This window comes from Sorex araneus, chromosome 11 (genome assembly GCF_027595985.1).
Source record: "Sorex araneus isolate mSorAra2 chromosome 11, mSorAra2.pri, whole genome shotgun sequence".
Lineage (NCBI taxonomy): Eukaryota > Metazoa > Chordata > Mammalia > Eulipotyphla > Soricidae > Sorex > Sorex araneus.
The window spans coordinates 18,790,228-18,808,366 of record NC_073312.1 but is presented as its reverse complement, the minus strand read 5'-3'; the positions used below and the strand labels follow the sequence as shown (position 1 = coordinate 18,808,366).

The 18,139-nt window shown below is 35.8% G+C and overlaps 1 pseudogene; it reads left to right on the top strand.

The window, feature by feature from the left end:
* The window catches only part of LOC129399352 (translation machinery-associated protein 7-like), a 167,749-nt pseudogene that overhangs the window by 92,768 nt on the left and 56,842 nt on the right, over positions 1–18,139 (top strand).

Below are 18,139 nucleotides of genomic sequence, written 5' to 3'. Positions count from 1 at the left end.
CCACATTGGCGAATGAGCTCGAGGGTTTCTGAAGACAGGCATCCTTTTGTGGCTTTCTCACTCTTGGAATTCCTCGCACAGTCATGGAGGTGCATCAATGATCATATTCCTCACTGATGTTGTCAACGATGGCATCTTCCCATATTTCCGCAAGAGCTCTCAGTTGGTGGTTGTTCTGAGAGTTCTGTTCTTAAACTTTGCAGCCTTTTCTTTCCACTCCATGAAGCAGAATTTTGCACAAAGGAGACGGTAGCCTGATTCTGTTTGGAATTCTGGGACAACAGCAATATCGATCAGGCAAAACCTTCGATTAAATATGATGTGGTCAATTTCGTTGTAGAACTGTTCACCTGGAGACTCCTCTGTCCAGTGTTTAGATTCGGCCTTCTGGAACTGCAAGTCACCATGGATGGTCTTGATCAACATGATGAACTTAGTCTCTCACCCTGTCTGTTCCTTCTAGTTCGTGGGTTCCGATGTAGAGTTCTTCGGGCGACCTTCTCAGTCTTATCTTGGCATTAAAATCACCAACAATGACCTTGTAGAAGGTGTGGTCTTCTTTATAGAACTTCTCCAGCTCCATGAAGAACTTCTCAATTTCTTCTTCGTCTTAGTTGGATGTTGGTTTGTAGATGATGAATTTAGAAACTGCCGGCAATGAGCCACATCTATTCAAATGTAAGCACACAATTCGGGTTGTTAGGCATTCGAACTAATCAATGCTCATAGCCAAGTTCGTTTTGATGAGTACACTGACACCGCCAATGCTTCTGCTGTCACATCTTCCGAGGAACAGTTCTTCTCCAGTGCCAAAACGGTATGATGTGTTGGATGCCTTCTCATTTCAGTCAGTCCAACATTATCGTACTTGATCTTCTGCACTTGCACCATCAGTCCTCAATGTATGCTTCCGATGCCAGTGTACGTGCGTTGAAAGTACAGTCATTTTAGTCCTTCTTCGTTTTGGTGGTCTAGTTTGGCCCTGAGATTTTATCAGCCTCTCCTTGTCTGTCCTTCCCAATGCTGCCATATTAGGGGCTCTTTCAGAGTCAGGGGAATGAGGCCCATTATTGTTACTGGCATAAAAAATCAGATGGGCCAGAGACATAATGCGATTTGGAGATGACTGCTGGACTAGAGCCGTTACCAACTGGTTTCCACAGGACGTCAAAAGAACACCTTGCCACCCACGTACTAGATGGTCAGGCTTCTTTGTAAAGACCCCGAATGAATGGTTTGATGCTCTTCATGTTCTAGAGCGAGCAGATGCCATTGGGCTACACTAACATGCGAAGGGTGTAATGGAGATATTACTGGCACCACCTGAACAAATCAATGAGCAATGGGATGACAAGTGATACAAGTGATACAAGTGATTGTACGTACCAATAATATATTTATACACATAGGTTATGGTTCTTAATTATTATAACTTTAGTTCAGAATCAATCCAGACTAACTTAATGACACGGGGGGAATGACATTTTGTGTTCTCAAAGTCTAAGTGATTCCAATGGCAAATTTGAAAATGTATTTGAAAATGAACTAATTTAGTCAATTCCAATCAGTGCTTTTGTATTGAATTCTCAAAATATATTGAGGAGATTAGAATACCACATAACAGTTAATTTCTTGCAAACATCATTACAGAAAAAATTCAAAAACTGCGGATGGAGAAATGGTACAGTGGTTGGATTGCTGCCCTGGTTCAGTCTTCTGTACGGCATACGGTCTCTTGAGCACTGCCAGGAATGATTCCCAAGTATAGAGGCAGAAGTAAGCAGTGATCACTTTGGGGTATGGATCAAAACTAACAAGAAAAAATTAGAAGTCATATATTTAGTTAGTAATTTTTGAAAGGGAATATGAGGATTTAGTATACTTTTGCTCATTTACTAGTCCAGGTAACCAGTGAAAGCTTGAGTCAATTCAGTGACATTTTTATATGTAACTTTAAAAATTGTATATTGTGAATGTCAACTTCCACAAACCCCAAAGGCCTTTCTTTCATCTAAACACAAATATTGAAGTGAACCAGAGAATCTGAAAAGAAATGGATCAAGAATTTAGGTCATGTTGAAGAAAAAAATAAGATTTATAAGCAAACATCTAACCTTCTACAGAACATTTTCCTTCTTTTTTTTATTTATTTAATTGACATCACATTTACTTTTCCCAGAAACATCTTCGAAAATGTCTTTAGTAAGGATTTCATTAACTGTTGAAGTGCGTTGAAGTCACAGATCATCTCTGGTATTTATGTTGCCCTAAGAGAAAACATGTTTTTTAAAAAATGAGTTTTTTCACTCGGTCACAGGAAAAGTGGTTTCCATAGACACATCTATTCAAGATCCATTTAATCCATAAAAACCCTGCCTTTTTTCCATTCTATAGCTTTGTCCACTCTTATTTAGTCTTGGAATATATTCTTATCCTTTTTGTCTTTTTTTATTAAGAATAAATATGTGAGATTCATATGATTTTATTTATTTATTTTTTGCTTTTTGGGTCACACCTGACGATGGACAGGAGAAACTCCTTGCTCTCAACTCAGGAATTACCCCTGGTGGTGCTCAGGGGACCATAAGGGATGCTGGGAATCGAACCCGGGTCGGCCGAGTGCAAGGCAAATGCCCTACCCGCTGTGCTATCACTCCAGAACCCCCGGTTGTCTTCTTATTGTTCCATAAATCAAAATAATTTCTCCTTTGGTTCCATTTTTTAAAAATTTTATTTTCATAAGGTTGCTCACATTAATTGATTAATTCAATATTTCAACCCCAATCCCACCACCATTACACCTCCCCATCACCATTATTTTGAATTTTCCCACCACTGTTCAAACCTACCTGCCACAGGTAGATTCTAGATAATTTATTTTCTATAGTTTATTATGAATATCATGAGAGGTCACACGGGCATATAAGCGGTTGCATGCTCCTGGAATTCTAAATTTGTAAAAGATTTGGGTCCAGAGACATCTCTGTAGAGAGCTAATCCATTTTGAAGTTCATTTGTGAGTCTCTGGGTCAAGCTGTGGTGTGCTTAAATATGGCCTGGAGGCAGTTCGTGGGAGTGACATCCAGGACTCAGGAGGACCGGGGAGACGAACCATCTCCACTGCCATATGGCCTAGTATCTTCAGACCCTGTACCTGGGGTTTTCTACCAAAAGTTTGTGGCCACTGGGGTTTTATCAGGAGTGGCCAGAGCTGGGACACCCGCACCATCTAAGGATCCCTCATGAAATCAGCTTTGGCACATTGTCAAAATAGGAATACTCCCAAAAGCATTATACAGATTTAACGCGATCGCTATAGGGATACCCATGGCATTCTTCAAAGAAACAGAGCAAGCAATCCTGAAATTTATATGGAACAATAAACGCCCACGGATAGCTAAAACAATTCTTGGGAAAAAGATGATGGGAGGCATCACCCTCCCCAACCTTAAACTCTACTATAAAGCGGTAACAATTAAAACAGCATGGTACTGGAACAAAGGCAGAGCTGCAGACCAATGGAACAGGGTGGAATATCCCCACACACAACCTCAAATGTATGATCATCTAATCTTTGATAAAGGAGCAAGAGATGTGAAGTGGAGCAAGGAAAGCCTCTTTAACAAATGGTGCTGGCACAACTGGACAACCACAGGCAAAAAAATGGGCTTAGAACATGACCTAACACCATGCACAAAAGTCAGATCAAAATGGATTAAAGACCTCAACATCAGACCACAAACCATAAGGTACATTGAAGGCAAGGTCGGCAAAACCCTCCACGATATTGAAGATAAAGGTATCTTCAAAGATGACACGGAACTAAGCAATCTATTAAAAAACAGAGATCAACAAATGGGACTACATTAAACTAAAAAGCTTCTGCACCGCAAAAGATACAGTGACCAGAATACAAAGACTATCTACAGAAAGGGAAAGGATATTTACACAATACCCATCAGATAAGGGGTTAATATCAATGGTATATAAAGCACTGGTTGAACTCTACAAGAAGAAAACATCCAACCCCATCAAAAAATGGGGCGAAGAAATGAAGAGAAACTTTACCAAGGAAGAGATACGAATGGCCAAAAGGCACATGAAAAAGTGCTCTACATCACTAATCGTCAGAGAGATGCAGATCAAAACTACCATGAGATATCACTTCACACCACAGAGACTAGCACACATCCAAAAGAACAAAAGCAACCGCTGTTGGAGAGGATGTGGAGAGAAAGGGACCCTTCTTCACTGCTGGTGGGAATGCCGACTGGTTCAGCCCTTTTGGAAAACAATATGGACGATTCTCAAAAAACTAGAGGTTGAGCTCCCATTTGACCCAGCAATACCACTGCTGGGAATATATCCCAGAAAAGCCAAAAAGTATAGTCGAAAGGGCATCTGCACTTATATGTTCATTGCAGCACTGTTTACAATAGCCAGAATGTGGAAAAAACCCGAGTTCTCTAGAACAGATGACTGGTTGAAGAAACTCTGGTATATCTATACAATGAAATACTATGCAGCTGTTAGAAAAAAATGAGGTCATGACGTTTGCATATAAGTGGATCAGCATGGAAAGTATAATGCTAAGTGAAATGAGTCAGAAAGAGAGAGACAGACATAGAAAGATTGCACTCATCTGTGGAATATGGAATAATAGACTATAAGGCTAATGCCCAAGAATAGTAGAAATAAGTACCAGGAAGTTGTCTCCATGGCTTGGAGGCTGGTCTCTCATTCTGGGTAACTCAGGGAAGGGACCACCAAGTAAAATGTGGTCGGAGGTCATGTGGGGGAAGGGTGATGCGGGCCGAATATAGACTATAGACTGAACACAATGGCCACTCAACACCTTTATTGCAAACCACAACACCTAATCAGAGAGAGAGAGAAGAAAAGGGAATTCCCTGCCATAGTGGCAGTTTGGGGTGGGGGGAGACAGGACTGGGGAGGGTGGGAGGGATGTTGGGTTTACTGGTGGTGGAGAATGGGCACTGGTGAAGGGATGGGTTATCGAACTTTGTATGGGGGAAACATGAGCACAAAAATGTATAAATCTGTAACTGTACCCTCACGATGACTCACTAATTAAAAATAAACTAATATAAAAAAAAAAGAAATCAGCTTTGGCAAGGGGTCCAGAGAGATCTCTAATGAGCTGCTGTCTTCTGGGATTCACTGCTGCATCTCTCCAAATTTTATCTTTATTCCAAATTCCCTTTCCCTTTCAGCTTGATTCAGCCCCATAAGAGTGTCTGAATATAGATGTTAAAGATTTCATAGGTGATGTTTGTAATCCTTGTAAAGGCCCTAATTGCATTTTTGATGCTAAGGATTTATGGATAAAATCTATATACTATAGCCACCTTCATAAAAAGAGAGCAGAGAGTCCTTGGGTTTATATTTGTAAGAAAGTATATTATAGCATAATCTGAATCTCTTTCTGTTTGATTTGCAAGAGAATGCTACAGATAAGAAATAAGAACTTATTTTTTAAGAAGCTATAAATGATTTGTTATCATGAACATAAAATGTAGTTAGAAAAAATTAGTAAGAAGTAGAAATTAGAAAATGTTAAGAAATAAGTTTGCAAATAAGAACAAAATCAGAGTCAAGGGTTCCTACTTGGTCTTATTACCCACATCTACAACGAATCACATCCTTCACTCTCCTACCCTGACCTTTCCTTTACAAGCAGTTTCTAACTCAAGATTATGTGAATTAAATAAAGTGTAGGTCAGTGATTCTGATCTTTCTCCTTCAGAAGTATTTTATTTTGGAAAGTGATGGGCCTGCTGGATGATTTAGCAAAAACATTTGTAATATCATGCCAACTCTAAGTTAAAAATGCTCCAATGAAACTGACAGTGTTAAAATGCACATTTCCTCTCAACAAATGTATTGAGGGTAAAATGGAGAAATAATCTCTATTCATAAGAAGTAGACATTTTTGTTGATGCTTTTAATAAATATGTTAACTTTTTAAACCCTCTTTCTGGTCACTTATTGCTAAGTAAGATTACTCCAAAAGCTCACCAGCGTCCATTCCTTTATACAAAACAAGATGCCATTTTCATTTCATTGATATGCATGCCAAGTCTTCATTAAGAAAAAGACATCGTATACTTACAAACACGTCCACGTGTTCGCAGGAGTTTCTCCTACCAAAATAGTTTTCCTAGAAGATACATTGCACTGGGTAGTAATCCATTAAATATTAGAATAAATTGAGTAAGTATGAACTTTAAAGTGCTAGGAAGATGTGCCTGAGAGAGATAAAGTGGGTAAGGCACATGTCATCCAAGGGACAATGTGGGTTCAGTACCTACCACCCCACAAGGCCCTTGAGCCCCACCAGGAGTGATCTCTGAGAGCAGAGGCAAGAGTAAACCCTGAGTACAATTAAGTGTGTCCCCACAAAATGAATAAACAAAAATGTTTAGGAACCTCCTAAAGAATGGGTAACTTTAAGTACTAGAAAACAATTTTCACCCAGTCAAACTTCAGAAGGGCTAGAGTGATAGCACAATAGCACAGTGGGTAGGGCATTTGCCTTGCACGCAGCCAACACGGGTTCAATTCCTCTGCCCCTCTCTGAGTGTCCAGCAAGCTACGGAGAGTATCTCGCCCTAGAGCAGAGAGGCAAGCCACCCGTGGCAATTCGATATGCCAAAAACAATAACAGCAAAAACTTCAGAGGATTCTGTTTTCCCTTCTTGTTTCATCTCAAGAACTTGGCATTAAGCAAGCAGCATTTTTCAAATACCTAGAGACTTTGGGAAATGACGTTTGGCAACAGTATTGTGTTTGTAGATTAAATTTTTGAATTAAAGTCAAGGTTAAAGCTTCATATGTCTTTTTGCAAGATGTAGTTTATTTTCTGCAGACACTAAAAAAAAACTCAACTACTGCTAGACCTTTTTGATATAAGTAATTAATATAATATAATCATTACTTCTACTTGTCCAGAGCATCAGAGCATGTGTGGTTATCAAAAGATTCCTCCATTGACTTCATGACGCAATATCGAACGGCTTATGTCTTAGATATGTATCAGACATGTTACTTATTTTAAAACACTTCTTTGAGAAAATTAAGAGGGTAATCTATATTTTAAAAATAACTGTGATTTAATAATCCTACAAATTAGATCATTAAGTGACTCTTATAGTCAAATTCATAAGAATACATCTCTTATTATTTAATAAGGGATAAAATAAAATTTACGTTTTATTCCTTTTATTATATAGTAAGAGTCATTTATTTCTACCATGCAAGAAGAACTCTGTCATATATCTTTTTTCAGTTTCTGCCTTCATTAGCAAGAATATCAATATTGACTTTTATAGATGAAAATCTTATGTATCTTAAATGTAGATTTTATTATGTCACCCACATCATTATTTCTCATTAATACTTAATTCTTCCTTTTTCTTTGATGGTTACTTTTTGCCTCAAGCGCTATTGTAGAGGCTTTGAATTTTTCAATTACTTTTTCTTGTTTAGATATTTATACATTTTTATTAAGTACTACTTCAGGCGATTTTTAAGGCTCTCAAGAAAATAATAACTAATATTTACAAATACTGTTGATATTTAAAAAATAGAAATTAAAAGGGATTTGTACACAAAATTCCCATGAAGAGAGAAGCATGTGAAATGCACTCTCCGTACTTGAGTTATTAGAGAAGAGGGGATGTCTTATTGTGTCAATCACACCCTTTGGAATTGAAATTGAAGGAAAGAAGGTCAAATTGCTCTAACTTGCTGACCTCACAGAACACATTTATTTTCCCAGAAATTGTGTGAGAGTTACAGCACTCGGTTCAATACCATATGTGTATTATTCTACTGAAAGATTTAAAAATCCCAAATTGTAGAGGAATAGTAAAATATATTGTCTAGGATCCTTTGTTTTTTACTTTTTGGTCAGACATTCTCAGCAAGGTCTACAACCCTTTTAGATGTACTGTACTTTTTATGATATTAAAATTGTAGTAAAATATCTATTCTATCTTGTGTTCAATCAAAGTGTATTTAGTATGTACTAATGCAAATTAAGTGATTTAATATTAGATGCTCTAATCTTTACATTAGCCTACGACTTTGAGGTTTAATGAAAACCACATTGGTGATAAGAGATCTAGTGTATTTGACCATTAGGCTAATATCAAACAATTAATAAGTGACTCATCTACTCTGAAATGTTCACTTTTTATTTGACATGACATTCAATAAAATATGATTTTTAAAAAGTGCTTCTATAAAAAGAATTTGTTAATCTACTCTTAGAGTCTTCATAATAATTTTTGTTTCCTTCACTCCATCATGACTCTTCTCTCACGGAAAGTACCAATGGCAAAACACACATCTGTATCTTAATCTTTCTTCCTTTCTTTCTTTCTTTCTTTCTTCCTTTCTTTCTTTCTTTCTTTCTTTCTTTCTTTCTTTCTTTCTTCCTTTCTTTCTTTCTTTCTTTCTTTCTTTCTTTCTTTCTTTCTTTCTTTCTTTCTTTCTTTCTTTCTTTCTTTCTTTCTTTCTTTCTTTCTTTCTTCCTTTGTCTCTCTCTTTCTCTCTCTCTTTCTTTCTCTCTCTCTTTCTTTCTTTTTTTCCTTTTGCATCACACCCAGCAATGCACAGGGTTACTTCTGGCTCTGCACTCAGGAATTACTCCTGGCGGTGCTGGGGGACCATATGGGATGCTGGGAATCAAACCCAGATTGGCCACATGCAAAGCAAACACCCTACCCACTATGCTATCTCTCCAGTCCCAGGACCATATACTTTAAATAAGAGATTGTGTTTAACTTAGTTTCATCAATACCGCTCGTAAAATAGCTCTATCACATTGGTTTAATACATAAGTGAATAAATGAGAATGCAAATGCTTGGAAAAATTTACATTATTATCTAGATCCTCTACTACAAAAGACAAATTTAGCAAAGTTGCTTGGTTGCCTTTCGATATTCCTTCTATTTGTTGTTGTTGTTTTTGTCTTTGTTATATAACTTAATTTTATTTTGGTCAATGATGAACTTCACAGATACATTACATTCCTTATTTTTTCTTAAGGTAGAGGAAGCCAAATAAGATAGTACTTTCCAAGGAAACATTTACTGGATATTTGATGAGGGGGAAGAAATGCAGCTTTACTGATGGAAGCATTGTCATTTCTTAATGCTTTTGTTTTTTCTGCTTGATATAGTGACATGAAACAAGTAAAAAAGAAATCTTTCTGAAAGTTGAGAAAGTCACAAAATAATATATCCAGAAAATATAAAGCTGATTCTTTATATGGTTGTATGGCCCTAGATATAACTATACCTGGATTCTTGTTACTGAATGAGGATGGACCCACATTTGGGATTTCTTATACATGTAGTCAGCAAAAACCATAACTTGAGGTAAATAAAAGATTGTTTCATCCAATTGTTTTGGCCACAACAAATTAAGAACTACATGACTATAGCAGCAAATACGTTATTTTCTATTTTTTTTCCCCTAAACATTATTACTGCAAGTCTCAGAGTCCATTTCTTGCTAGAAACAATTTTGTGGTATGCTTTTCTGGTATTAAACAGTACATTTGTATGATGTTTAATATATGTATATATGCATTATATATGATTTCTCTGTAACTATATTTATGTAGAGTCATAATGTAGAAAAGACCACAGATAGTTCCAGTGCTCTCTTCGAGTATTACTAAGCTGCTCTCTAAATTTGTCTTTTGAACACAAGCACTTGAACTAGAGATGATAAGTGTAGAAGAAAGTAACATTGGCTTAAGAACTAGAAATTGTCTGTTCTAGCCTTAGTTTTTTGCCAATTGGTGGCCAAGTTATATAATTTTTTAATGAGTTTAAAATTACTGTAGGGAAGCAGCCACCACCTGTCACCCATTTTCTACTGCAATTTTGACCTAAGCCTGAAGTTAAAATTCCTCTGACTGTTTTCCCATTTATCTTTCCAACAGAGCCTACAGAGATTCAAAGAATTGGCATCTTCAAGGAACCCACACATCACTTCACACTCCAGAAAACCACTGCCAACCACCCCCTGCTTTCTCACAATTGTGCCCCAGGACTTCTTGTCCTTAGCTGTCACCGCTATTCATGCAATACTCCTACTGAGCAGGCATCAAGAGAGTCATTATTTATGAGTAAGTTGAGCTTTGGAAAACTGAGCTTCACAAAGAAAGAGCTCAGAGTTTTTCAGGCTGTACTTCTGAGACAACTTGGAGTGAGGTGAAAATTCTCTTTGCACATCACTTGGTGGCAAAAACCCTCCTTTGTGAAGATGATGCCGTAGAGGAAGTAGCTGCTGTGTGTCTCGTTTCTACATATCACTGCATGGTGAGCCTATACTTTTAATCACATTGCACATGTAGATAGCAAACTCTTAATGGTACATGTCTTGAAAATTGTAACTGTGAACCATATGTTTGCTGGAACACCAGAGTATATAGATCTAGACAAAATTGCCTCAGATACTGGGCACTCATGATCTGGGGGAGTTCACATATCACCCAAAGATATCTTTAAATTGTCATGGGAGTAAAGGTGATTTGACCTTCTATTTCTTAGATCTCTGTCCTTAATTGCTTTTGTACACTCTGCTAGAAAAAAAAAACAACCTTTCAATACTTTCCATAAGTGATTACAACTGTACACTTAATTCACACATTTTTATTCATTAAATAAAGATATGGTGATTATGAAGAAAGCATCAGTTACATAAAAAGTCATAAAGTCATAAATTTCTTAATTTTTACTTGCCCATTTTTTTTCAAAAGGCTTTCTTATTTTTATCATTTTACAACTCAGGATTTAACTCCATTCCTCTTCCTGCCTTGCTCATATCTCTCTTTCTCTGATCTGGAATCACTATCAGATATTCATCAGGAAATACCCTGTTGTGCCTAAAGTGAAAGCAAAGGAGATGTCTATCATATCTCAAATTTGCATGAACCTCCAATTATTGTAAGTGTGATAGGTGGGTCAGTAACAATCTTTCAATTTACCCAAATCTTCAGGTTTTAGAAACGGTCATCAAAAGGGAACACATTCTAAAAATAGATAAAGGGATATACCTGATCATCTTTTAGGATGATCACATTGCAAATCACAAAAGAAGAGAGACAAAGACAGAGACAGAAAGACAGAGATGCAGAGAGAAACAGAGATAGAGTGACAAAGAAAGAGACAAAGAGACACACAGAGGACATTGGAGGAACTGGTGCTGGGCAATGTACACTGGTGGAGGGATGGTTGTTGGAACACTGTATGAAAAACCCAATCATGAACAACACAGTGATTCAATAAAAAAAATTGTGAACACATTCTAATATGCTCATATCCAAATCAGTTTTCCTAGGTTTATTTTTCCATGCTGACTTTTTAGTGAATCCAAATTTGTCATCTGTTTAAATGCTTAATAATATACTGATCATTGGCAGTCCTTTGAAGTTTTACGACTTGTGCAGCACCCCAAATCAGCACAAAAATGGAGATACAAAAGAATTGAAGGTATGTCTTACTGGATTAGCATGCAGTATAGAAATGTAAGTCATTTGTCTAACTCCTAAATTGATTTACAAGTAGGTAGAAGGTTAGAGCATATACTTTGCATATGCCATGTCCTGTTTTTATTATAATAGTCTTGTGATCATCACCAAGAGTAACTGCCTCCCATATACAAAACTATGTGTAGCCTCTGATCCCTGCAAATTGTGGTCCCAAATCCAACATACAATAAAAAGAATAGTAATAAAAAGGAAAAAGAAAAACTTTCCAGCTGAAATCTTTAAGCTTATATCTTAAGGAAGCATATTATTATACATGTAATACATTTATTATCTGCACAGGAGTATTTAATACTTTAGTCTGTATTAAAGATCATAGCAATATAAAATATAAAATGTAAAGTAGCTATGTCTTTTAATTCAAAGTAATAATTTTTATCTCCTACTTCCAAATACATAATCAAATTTACTTTATGCTCAATTATCTCTGTGCTTCAAATGAAGAAACTGAGCCCAAAGACATTCTAATAATCTAGGGTAAGAAAACTAAAATATGCAGAACCGAGATTTGAATGGAGATCTTTATGCATCTGTGACAAAAATGTTCTTGATGTTTTGCAGGGATTTTTCATGAATAAAGCTACTGAATGAAAATGGCTCATGGTCAAACATTCAAGGATATGGCTAAAGAATGTGTTTTTTAATAGCACCTTCAGTTATCTTTCCTATTTCTTTCATTTGAATTTGGGGAGGATACCGCATCTAGCAGGACCCAGGGAACCCCGACCTCCAACATACAAAGCGTGTGTTCTGCCTGGTGAGCTGTTTCTCCAGCAGGGTCCTGCATCTTCATTGCTACAAGCCTTGCCAACATTGACTACTCATAGGCCAGATGAATTCTGAATCCAAAGTGATGAAAGAAAACATCAAAACAGATGTATCTTTATCATATTGGAATAACCTTTAGCAACTTCCCCACCCACATCCTCAGCACTAACTGGATTACTCTACAGGGATGCTTTATAAAGGTAGCAAGCCGTTCATCTGTTTACTTGAGGATAAAAAATGTATCTGCTACTAATTCGACATGTGCAACTCTCACAACTTCAATTGCTGCACTAGAGGTAATCACTGATGTTTTCCCTTGTTTGCCTGGAATTTCTGTTTCAATAGAGATCTTAACATGGATTCTAGTAACTTTTACTATGGATATGCATCTCAGCTGTAATATACACTAATTCAGGAAAAAAAAAGAAAACTCAGATACCCAAGTGTGAGTCTATTAATTCAAGTGGCTTTCTGAAAAGGAAACTGCCTCAACTTTTATTTTTTCTTATCATTTTAAGATTGCTTTTATTAATATGTAGGAAATTTTTGTAGTGCTACTAAATTGGTGGCATTTATGTACAAAATTTGCTGCATTTGATTATTACCAATGTGCCCCTGACCTTCCATCTCTGTTCCTATGTCACGTCCTAAATGGTGACAAGTTATACTTTGTTGTGACCATTTTCTAGAATTTCTACCTCATACAGATCTTATTCTTCTGCTGCATTAAGTTGCTCTTTCTGTATATGTGGTTTGGGGAAGCAGAAGCATTGTTGGTGGTTGTGTTTTCTGAAATAAAAATTACTGTGTTTTATTAATGAGATAATGTATTTATTTGTTATGACAATAAACACAGCTGCAAAATGGACCATAAAGAAATAGATGACTTGCAGATTTCTGCACCCGATGTGTCAACTGTAATTGAGAAATAAATTAAATGATCCATCTGCTTTCTATCATCTACTCCTTTATTTTGTCAGTATCCATGGTTTTTAGAACCAGCCAGAATTATTTATCCTAATTACTTAGACACACACAAAAATCCATATAGAAATTAAATGACTTTGTAATGCAATTTTTCCAACCGCAAGCATACTGTGCTTCCTTATAACACTCAAATCTGATGATTATGATGAATTTTATCCTTATTAATAGTTTTCACTTTATCATGCTAATACTATTGCATTTCCTCTTTATTTTTGTCTTAAAGGTACTGTAAAAATAATGTATAATAGATTTAATGGTAATCTAATACATTCCTAGTGGTATTTCCCAAGAAAGAAAACAAACAAAATGAATAAAAACAAAATTAAAATGAAAATAAAAACCCATTTTATTCGGGTTATAACATGGGATTCAATCTGATTGCTAATAACATTCATAGGTGAAGGTTAAAATAGCCAAGAGTTGCTGCAATTAATTAAATATAATTATATAATTTTCACAATACATTGTTATAATTATACTACTGATAAACTAAATTATTCTGGGAAGGCAACAAATTCTTTATCAAACATGTTCACATTTTAGCATCTCTAATCTTAGCCCTTGTTTGCATCATTAAATCCTCAGGGATATACATGAAGTAATCCTATAAAATATTTGCATCATGGGGGATGGAATGCAGGAGAGTAAGAATGTGAAGCACTCTTTTTTTCCAAAGGTAATTAGTAACACCATTTTTTAAAATTACAAATAAAATCAGTGTTTACTGTGAAAAAGGGGCCTCTATAAAGCAAACCAAAAAACATATTTTAATGTTATCAAATAAATATAAAAACTACCAACATGCTACTTTTAATTCTCATAGTACTTATCTAGTAAGTACTTAGTACATAGTACTTATTGTATGTACATGCACTTTTAAGTCAGAATTCCATTTAGCTGTTTTACAAACATTTTTTCTTACTAACAAAATAATACATCCTTCTATGTCTAAAATTATACTCATCTTTTGTTTGTTTAGGGGTCACAACTGATTCTGCTAAGGCCTTACTCCTGACTCTGCACTCAAGGATCACTACTGGGGGTGCTCCAGGGACAAATGAGATTTTGGAGACTGATATAGGGCATCCTTTAGTCTAATATAGGAAATCCTTTCAATATGATTTTAGCATCCATGTTAGAGAGTCTGTGGCACAAAGAGAGGCACTCTTTTATTCAAACTTGGAAATCACTTTTCCAGTTAAACTGAGGTATAGTTCATAAGTAAAATTATATCTAGTTGGGGAATATCATCTGATGTTTTGATATATCTATACCTTGGAAATAATCACCACAATCCATAGTTTAAGGTGTTTATTATCTCTATAGTCACATTTTACTCTTTTTTCCCTCTTTTTTGTGACAAATATACTTAAGATTTATCCTCCTAGAAAATTTAATGTACGTAAAAGTAGTGTTAATCAACATCACCTTGTAATATAAAGTTTCAGTTATGCAAGATGAGAACTTTCTAGTAGATATCTATTTTGAGCAGGAAAAACAACGGCAGTGTTTTTGTTATTGTTTATTTTAAGAAGTTGAGGGTAAATTACTTTCCTATGTCTCCAGACTACATTTCCTGCTGTTGTTCAACTCAATAGCCCAAGCTAGATAGGACCCTGAAACATCCGTCTACAACATGGGGACATGATTCTGGGTAGACAAGGTGAGATGATACAGTCACCTTCCATTTGCTATTATGTCCCTGCAGTCTGAATCCAGCTCTACCCTCCAAATTTCAATCCTCTTCAGAAAAATTGTACTCTTTGCTGGAGGCAAACATTTTCACTTCTGATATCATTATTTCCCTGTATTTCTCTCTGAGCACTTACATTTCTAAAGCATTGCGTATACTTATTTTATAATAATAAAAATAATAGAAAATCTAATGAGTTTGATTAAGATACTATTTTTTACAAAACAAATAAATATACTAATTTATCTTATTACACTGTATAATTATTTCCCTTTTGCATGTGTAGTCAGTTGAAGTTACCAGGGTATTTCTGGTAAAATATAAGATGTTTATTTCTGAATTGCAAAGAAGTAGTAACATTGCCCTAAATGGAAGAATGGATTTTACAGAGTTAATGAAGTTAAAGATCATGTGATGAGGAAATCATAAGGAATTATCCCATTAGATATGCAAAAGTTATAAAAATCCTAATAAATAGAAAGCAGGAGATCAGAGTGAGTAGTAAGAGACTTGTGACAAATGCAATTGGAGTAATTTTACAATGAATCAAGGCATGCCAGCCTCTGGAAGTGGAAAAGGCAAGACATGGATTCTCCCTTAGAGGCACCAGATCTACTGACATTTTAACTTTAGTCCTATAAAACTCACTTCAGACTTTGACTTCCAGAACTGCAAGAAATTAAATTTGTGTTAAGTCTATGGGTTTATGGTAATTTTTTATAGCCGTGATAAAAAACAAAGGCACCATCCAATATGATGCTTAATATAATGTGAATGTTCAATAACTCTCTAATGGATAAATTCATTACAAACATAACACAAACAATAAAAATAAAGAGCTCATTAAATCATGTCACTTGTAAATATTTTAATCAATTGATTCAAGAAAACACCAATTTCAGGGCTGTATTTTTCTTCTAGGAAATAAAACACCTTTTAAAACTGTGCAAGTCAAATTACTCTTCAGTTTCATCTGCCCATCATTTAGATGTCAGAGTAGAGTCTATTGTGGGACTTGAATTATAATATGGAAAATCATGATAAATAGAAGACTCAACTAATACTTTGTTTGTTTTAATGGTTCCAAAAATCACTAAGTATATGTCAATTGTTCAATCTTTATGAACCATACCTCAGCTCCAACTGTACTAAGAGTTAAAACTTGCAGAATAGAACATTATTATCATTCAATAATTTTTGCCCAATCCTTTCCCCTTTTTCTGCCTAAAAAAGTTCAAGGTACACACATCACACACACAGACATACACACACACAGACACATACACACACTACCTCATATGTCTAGAAAAGAAATATATAGAGAACAGTCCTGCTTTATGATTTTCCATTTTTGAAGAGGTTATTCGCTACAGCTACCCCCATAATTCTAAGCTAAAGTCATTGCTAATTTTTTTTTCTTTTTGGGTCACACCTGGCAATGCACAGGGGTTATTCCTGGCTCTGCACTCAGGAATCACCCCTGGCAGTGCTCAGCGGACCATATGGGATGCTGGGAATCGAACCCGGGTCAGCCGCATACAAGGCAAACGCCCTATCCGCTGTGCTATCACTCCAGCCCCCATTGCTATTTTTTTAATTTAGCCCTGGGAGCAATTTATAGTAAAAAATAAGCAAATCTTACTTTTAAATCAAGCATGTATACATATTTTATTGCTTTCCATTTAAAGTTCATTTCTTTCCAGCAATAGACATTTATCACCATATACTTCTTTTACTTTTCCTGTGGCAAGTTATAATTTAAGCATAACATTTAAACCATTGCAATAGAATTGGTCAGGACCAATATGGAGCAAAATACAGCAGGTGAGGTGTTTGCCTTGCATAAAGTCAACCCAGTTTGATCCTTGGCATCACATTCAGTTCCATGACCACTGTCAGGAGTAATACTTGAGTATTTCTAGGGTGTGCCCTCCAACAAAATATAAAAGAAAAATAGATTAAATTGGTCATAGTTTTATTTTTTCTTCACATATCTTTTTCTCTATTTATATGGATTTGTTATTTCGTTCAGTTTTTATGTTATATGGTTATTTAGTTTCTATTCTCTACCGTCTACTCACTGTTTTTACTCAGTTTTATTCACTACTGCCAGGATAAAAAAAAAACATAAAACTTTTCATTATATGAATTAAAAATAGAGGCAGAGTAGTAGCACATAGGTAGAGCATTTGTATTATATACAGCTGACCCAAGTTTGATTCCTGGTGGCGTTCCATACGGTCCCCCAAGCATCACCAGGAGTAATTCCTGAGTGCTGAACCCCTAAGCACCGCTGGGTGTAACCACTAAACAAAATAAAAATTGAGTTTGGAGAGGTCAATTTTCAAGCATATTATAAAAATTAAGTGTATACAATGATAGAAATTTTGTTTTCATTGTTCCAAGAATATATGAAGATGCCAGCATTTCCTTTTATAAACATCATCTCTAGGAATAGTTATCTAGGTAAGCAGTGGTCTCCATCAATTTAGCTCAGAACCACAAATTTCATCTCTCTGTTTTAAGTCAGTGTTCTACCTTTCATGAAAAATAGATATTTCTTGGAAAAATTCCTGCGCTGAGAATCAATAAACTCACATCCGTCTCTGACATCTCTGATTCTTGTCATTAATAAAGATGCCTTTGGCTAGAAATAATGCAAAACTCAATACTAACTGACTTAAACAGTGAACACATTTATCATGTGAGGGCTTTGGCAGCTCAAGGATTATTAAGACATAAACTTAACAACATCATCGCAATCTGCTCTCTCCATTGATTGTTCTTCCATTATGAGGGAGCTTGCCTTTTCTATGAAGCCAGTTTCTCTAATGATCACAAATTTTCTGCTTCATTTCTGTGTGTCATAGATAGGAAAATATCTTCATAAGGAAATTGTTCGGTTTCCCCCACCTCCTATTCTTTCCTTCAGGAAGAGGGGGTGGCAGTTATGGTGGACTACTCCAAGTTCAATGCTTTGTTCTCACATCGTGTTGGTACTTAAGGATCATTTAATGCTAAGGATGGAATCCTAGACAGTTAGCTGTTTCTCCAGAACTCTTTTATATTTCTTTTAAAAAGACATTGTATTCAGCTATTCTTC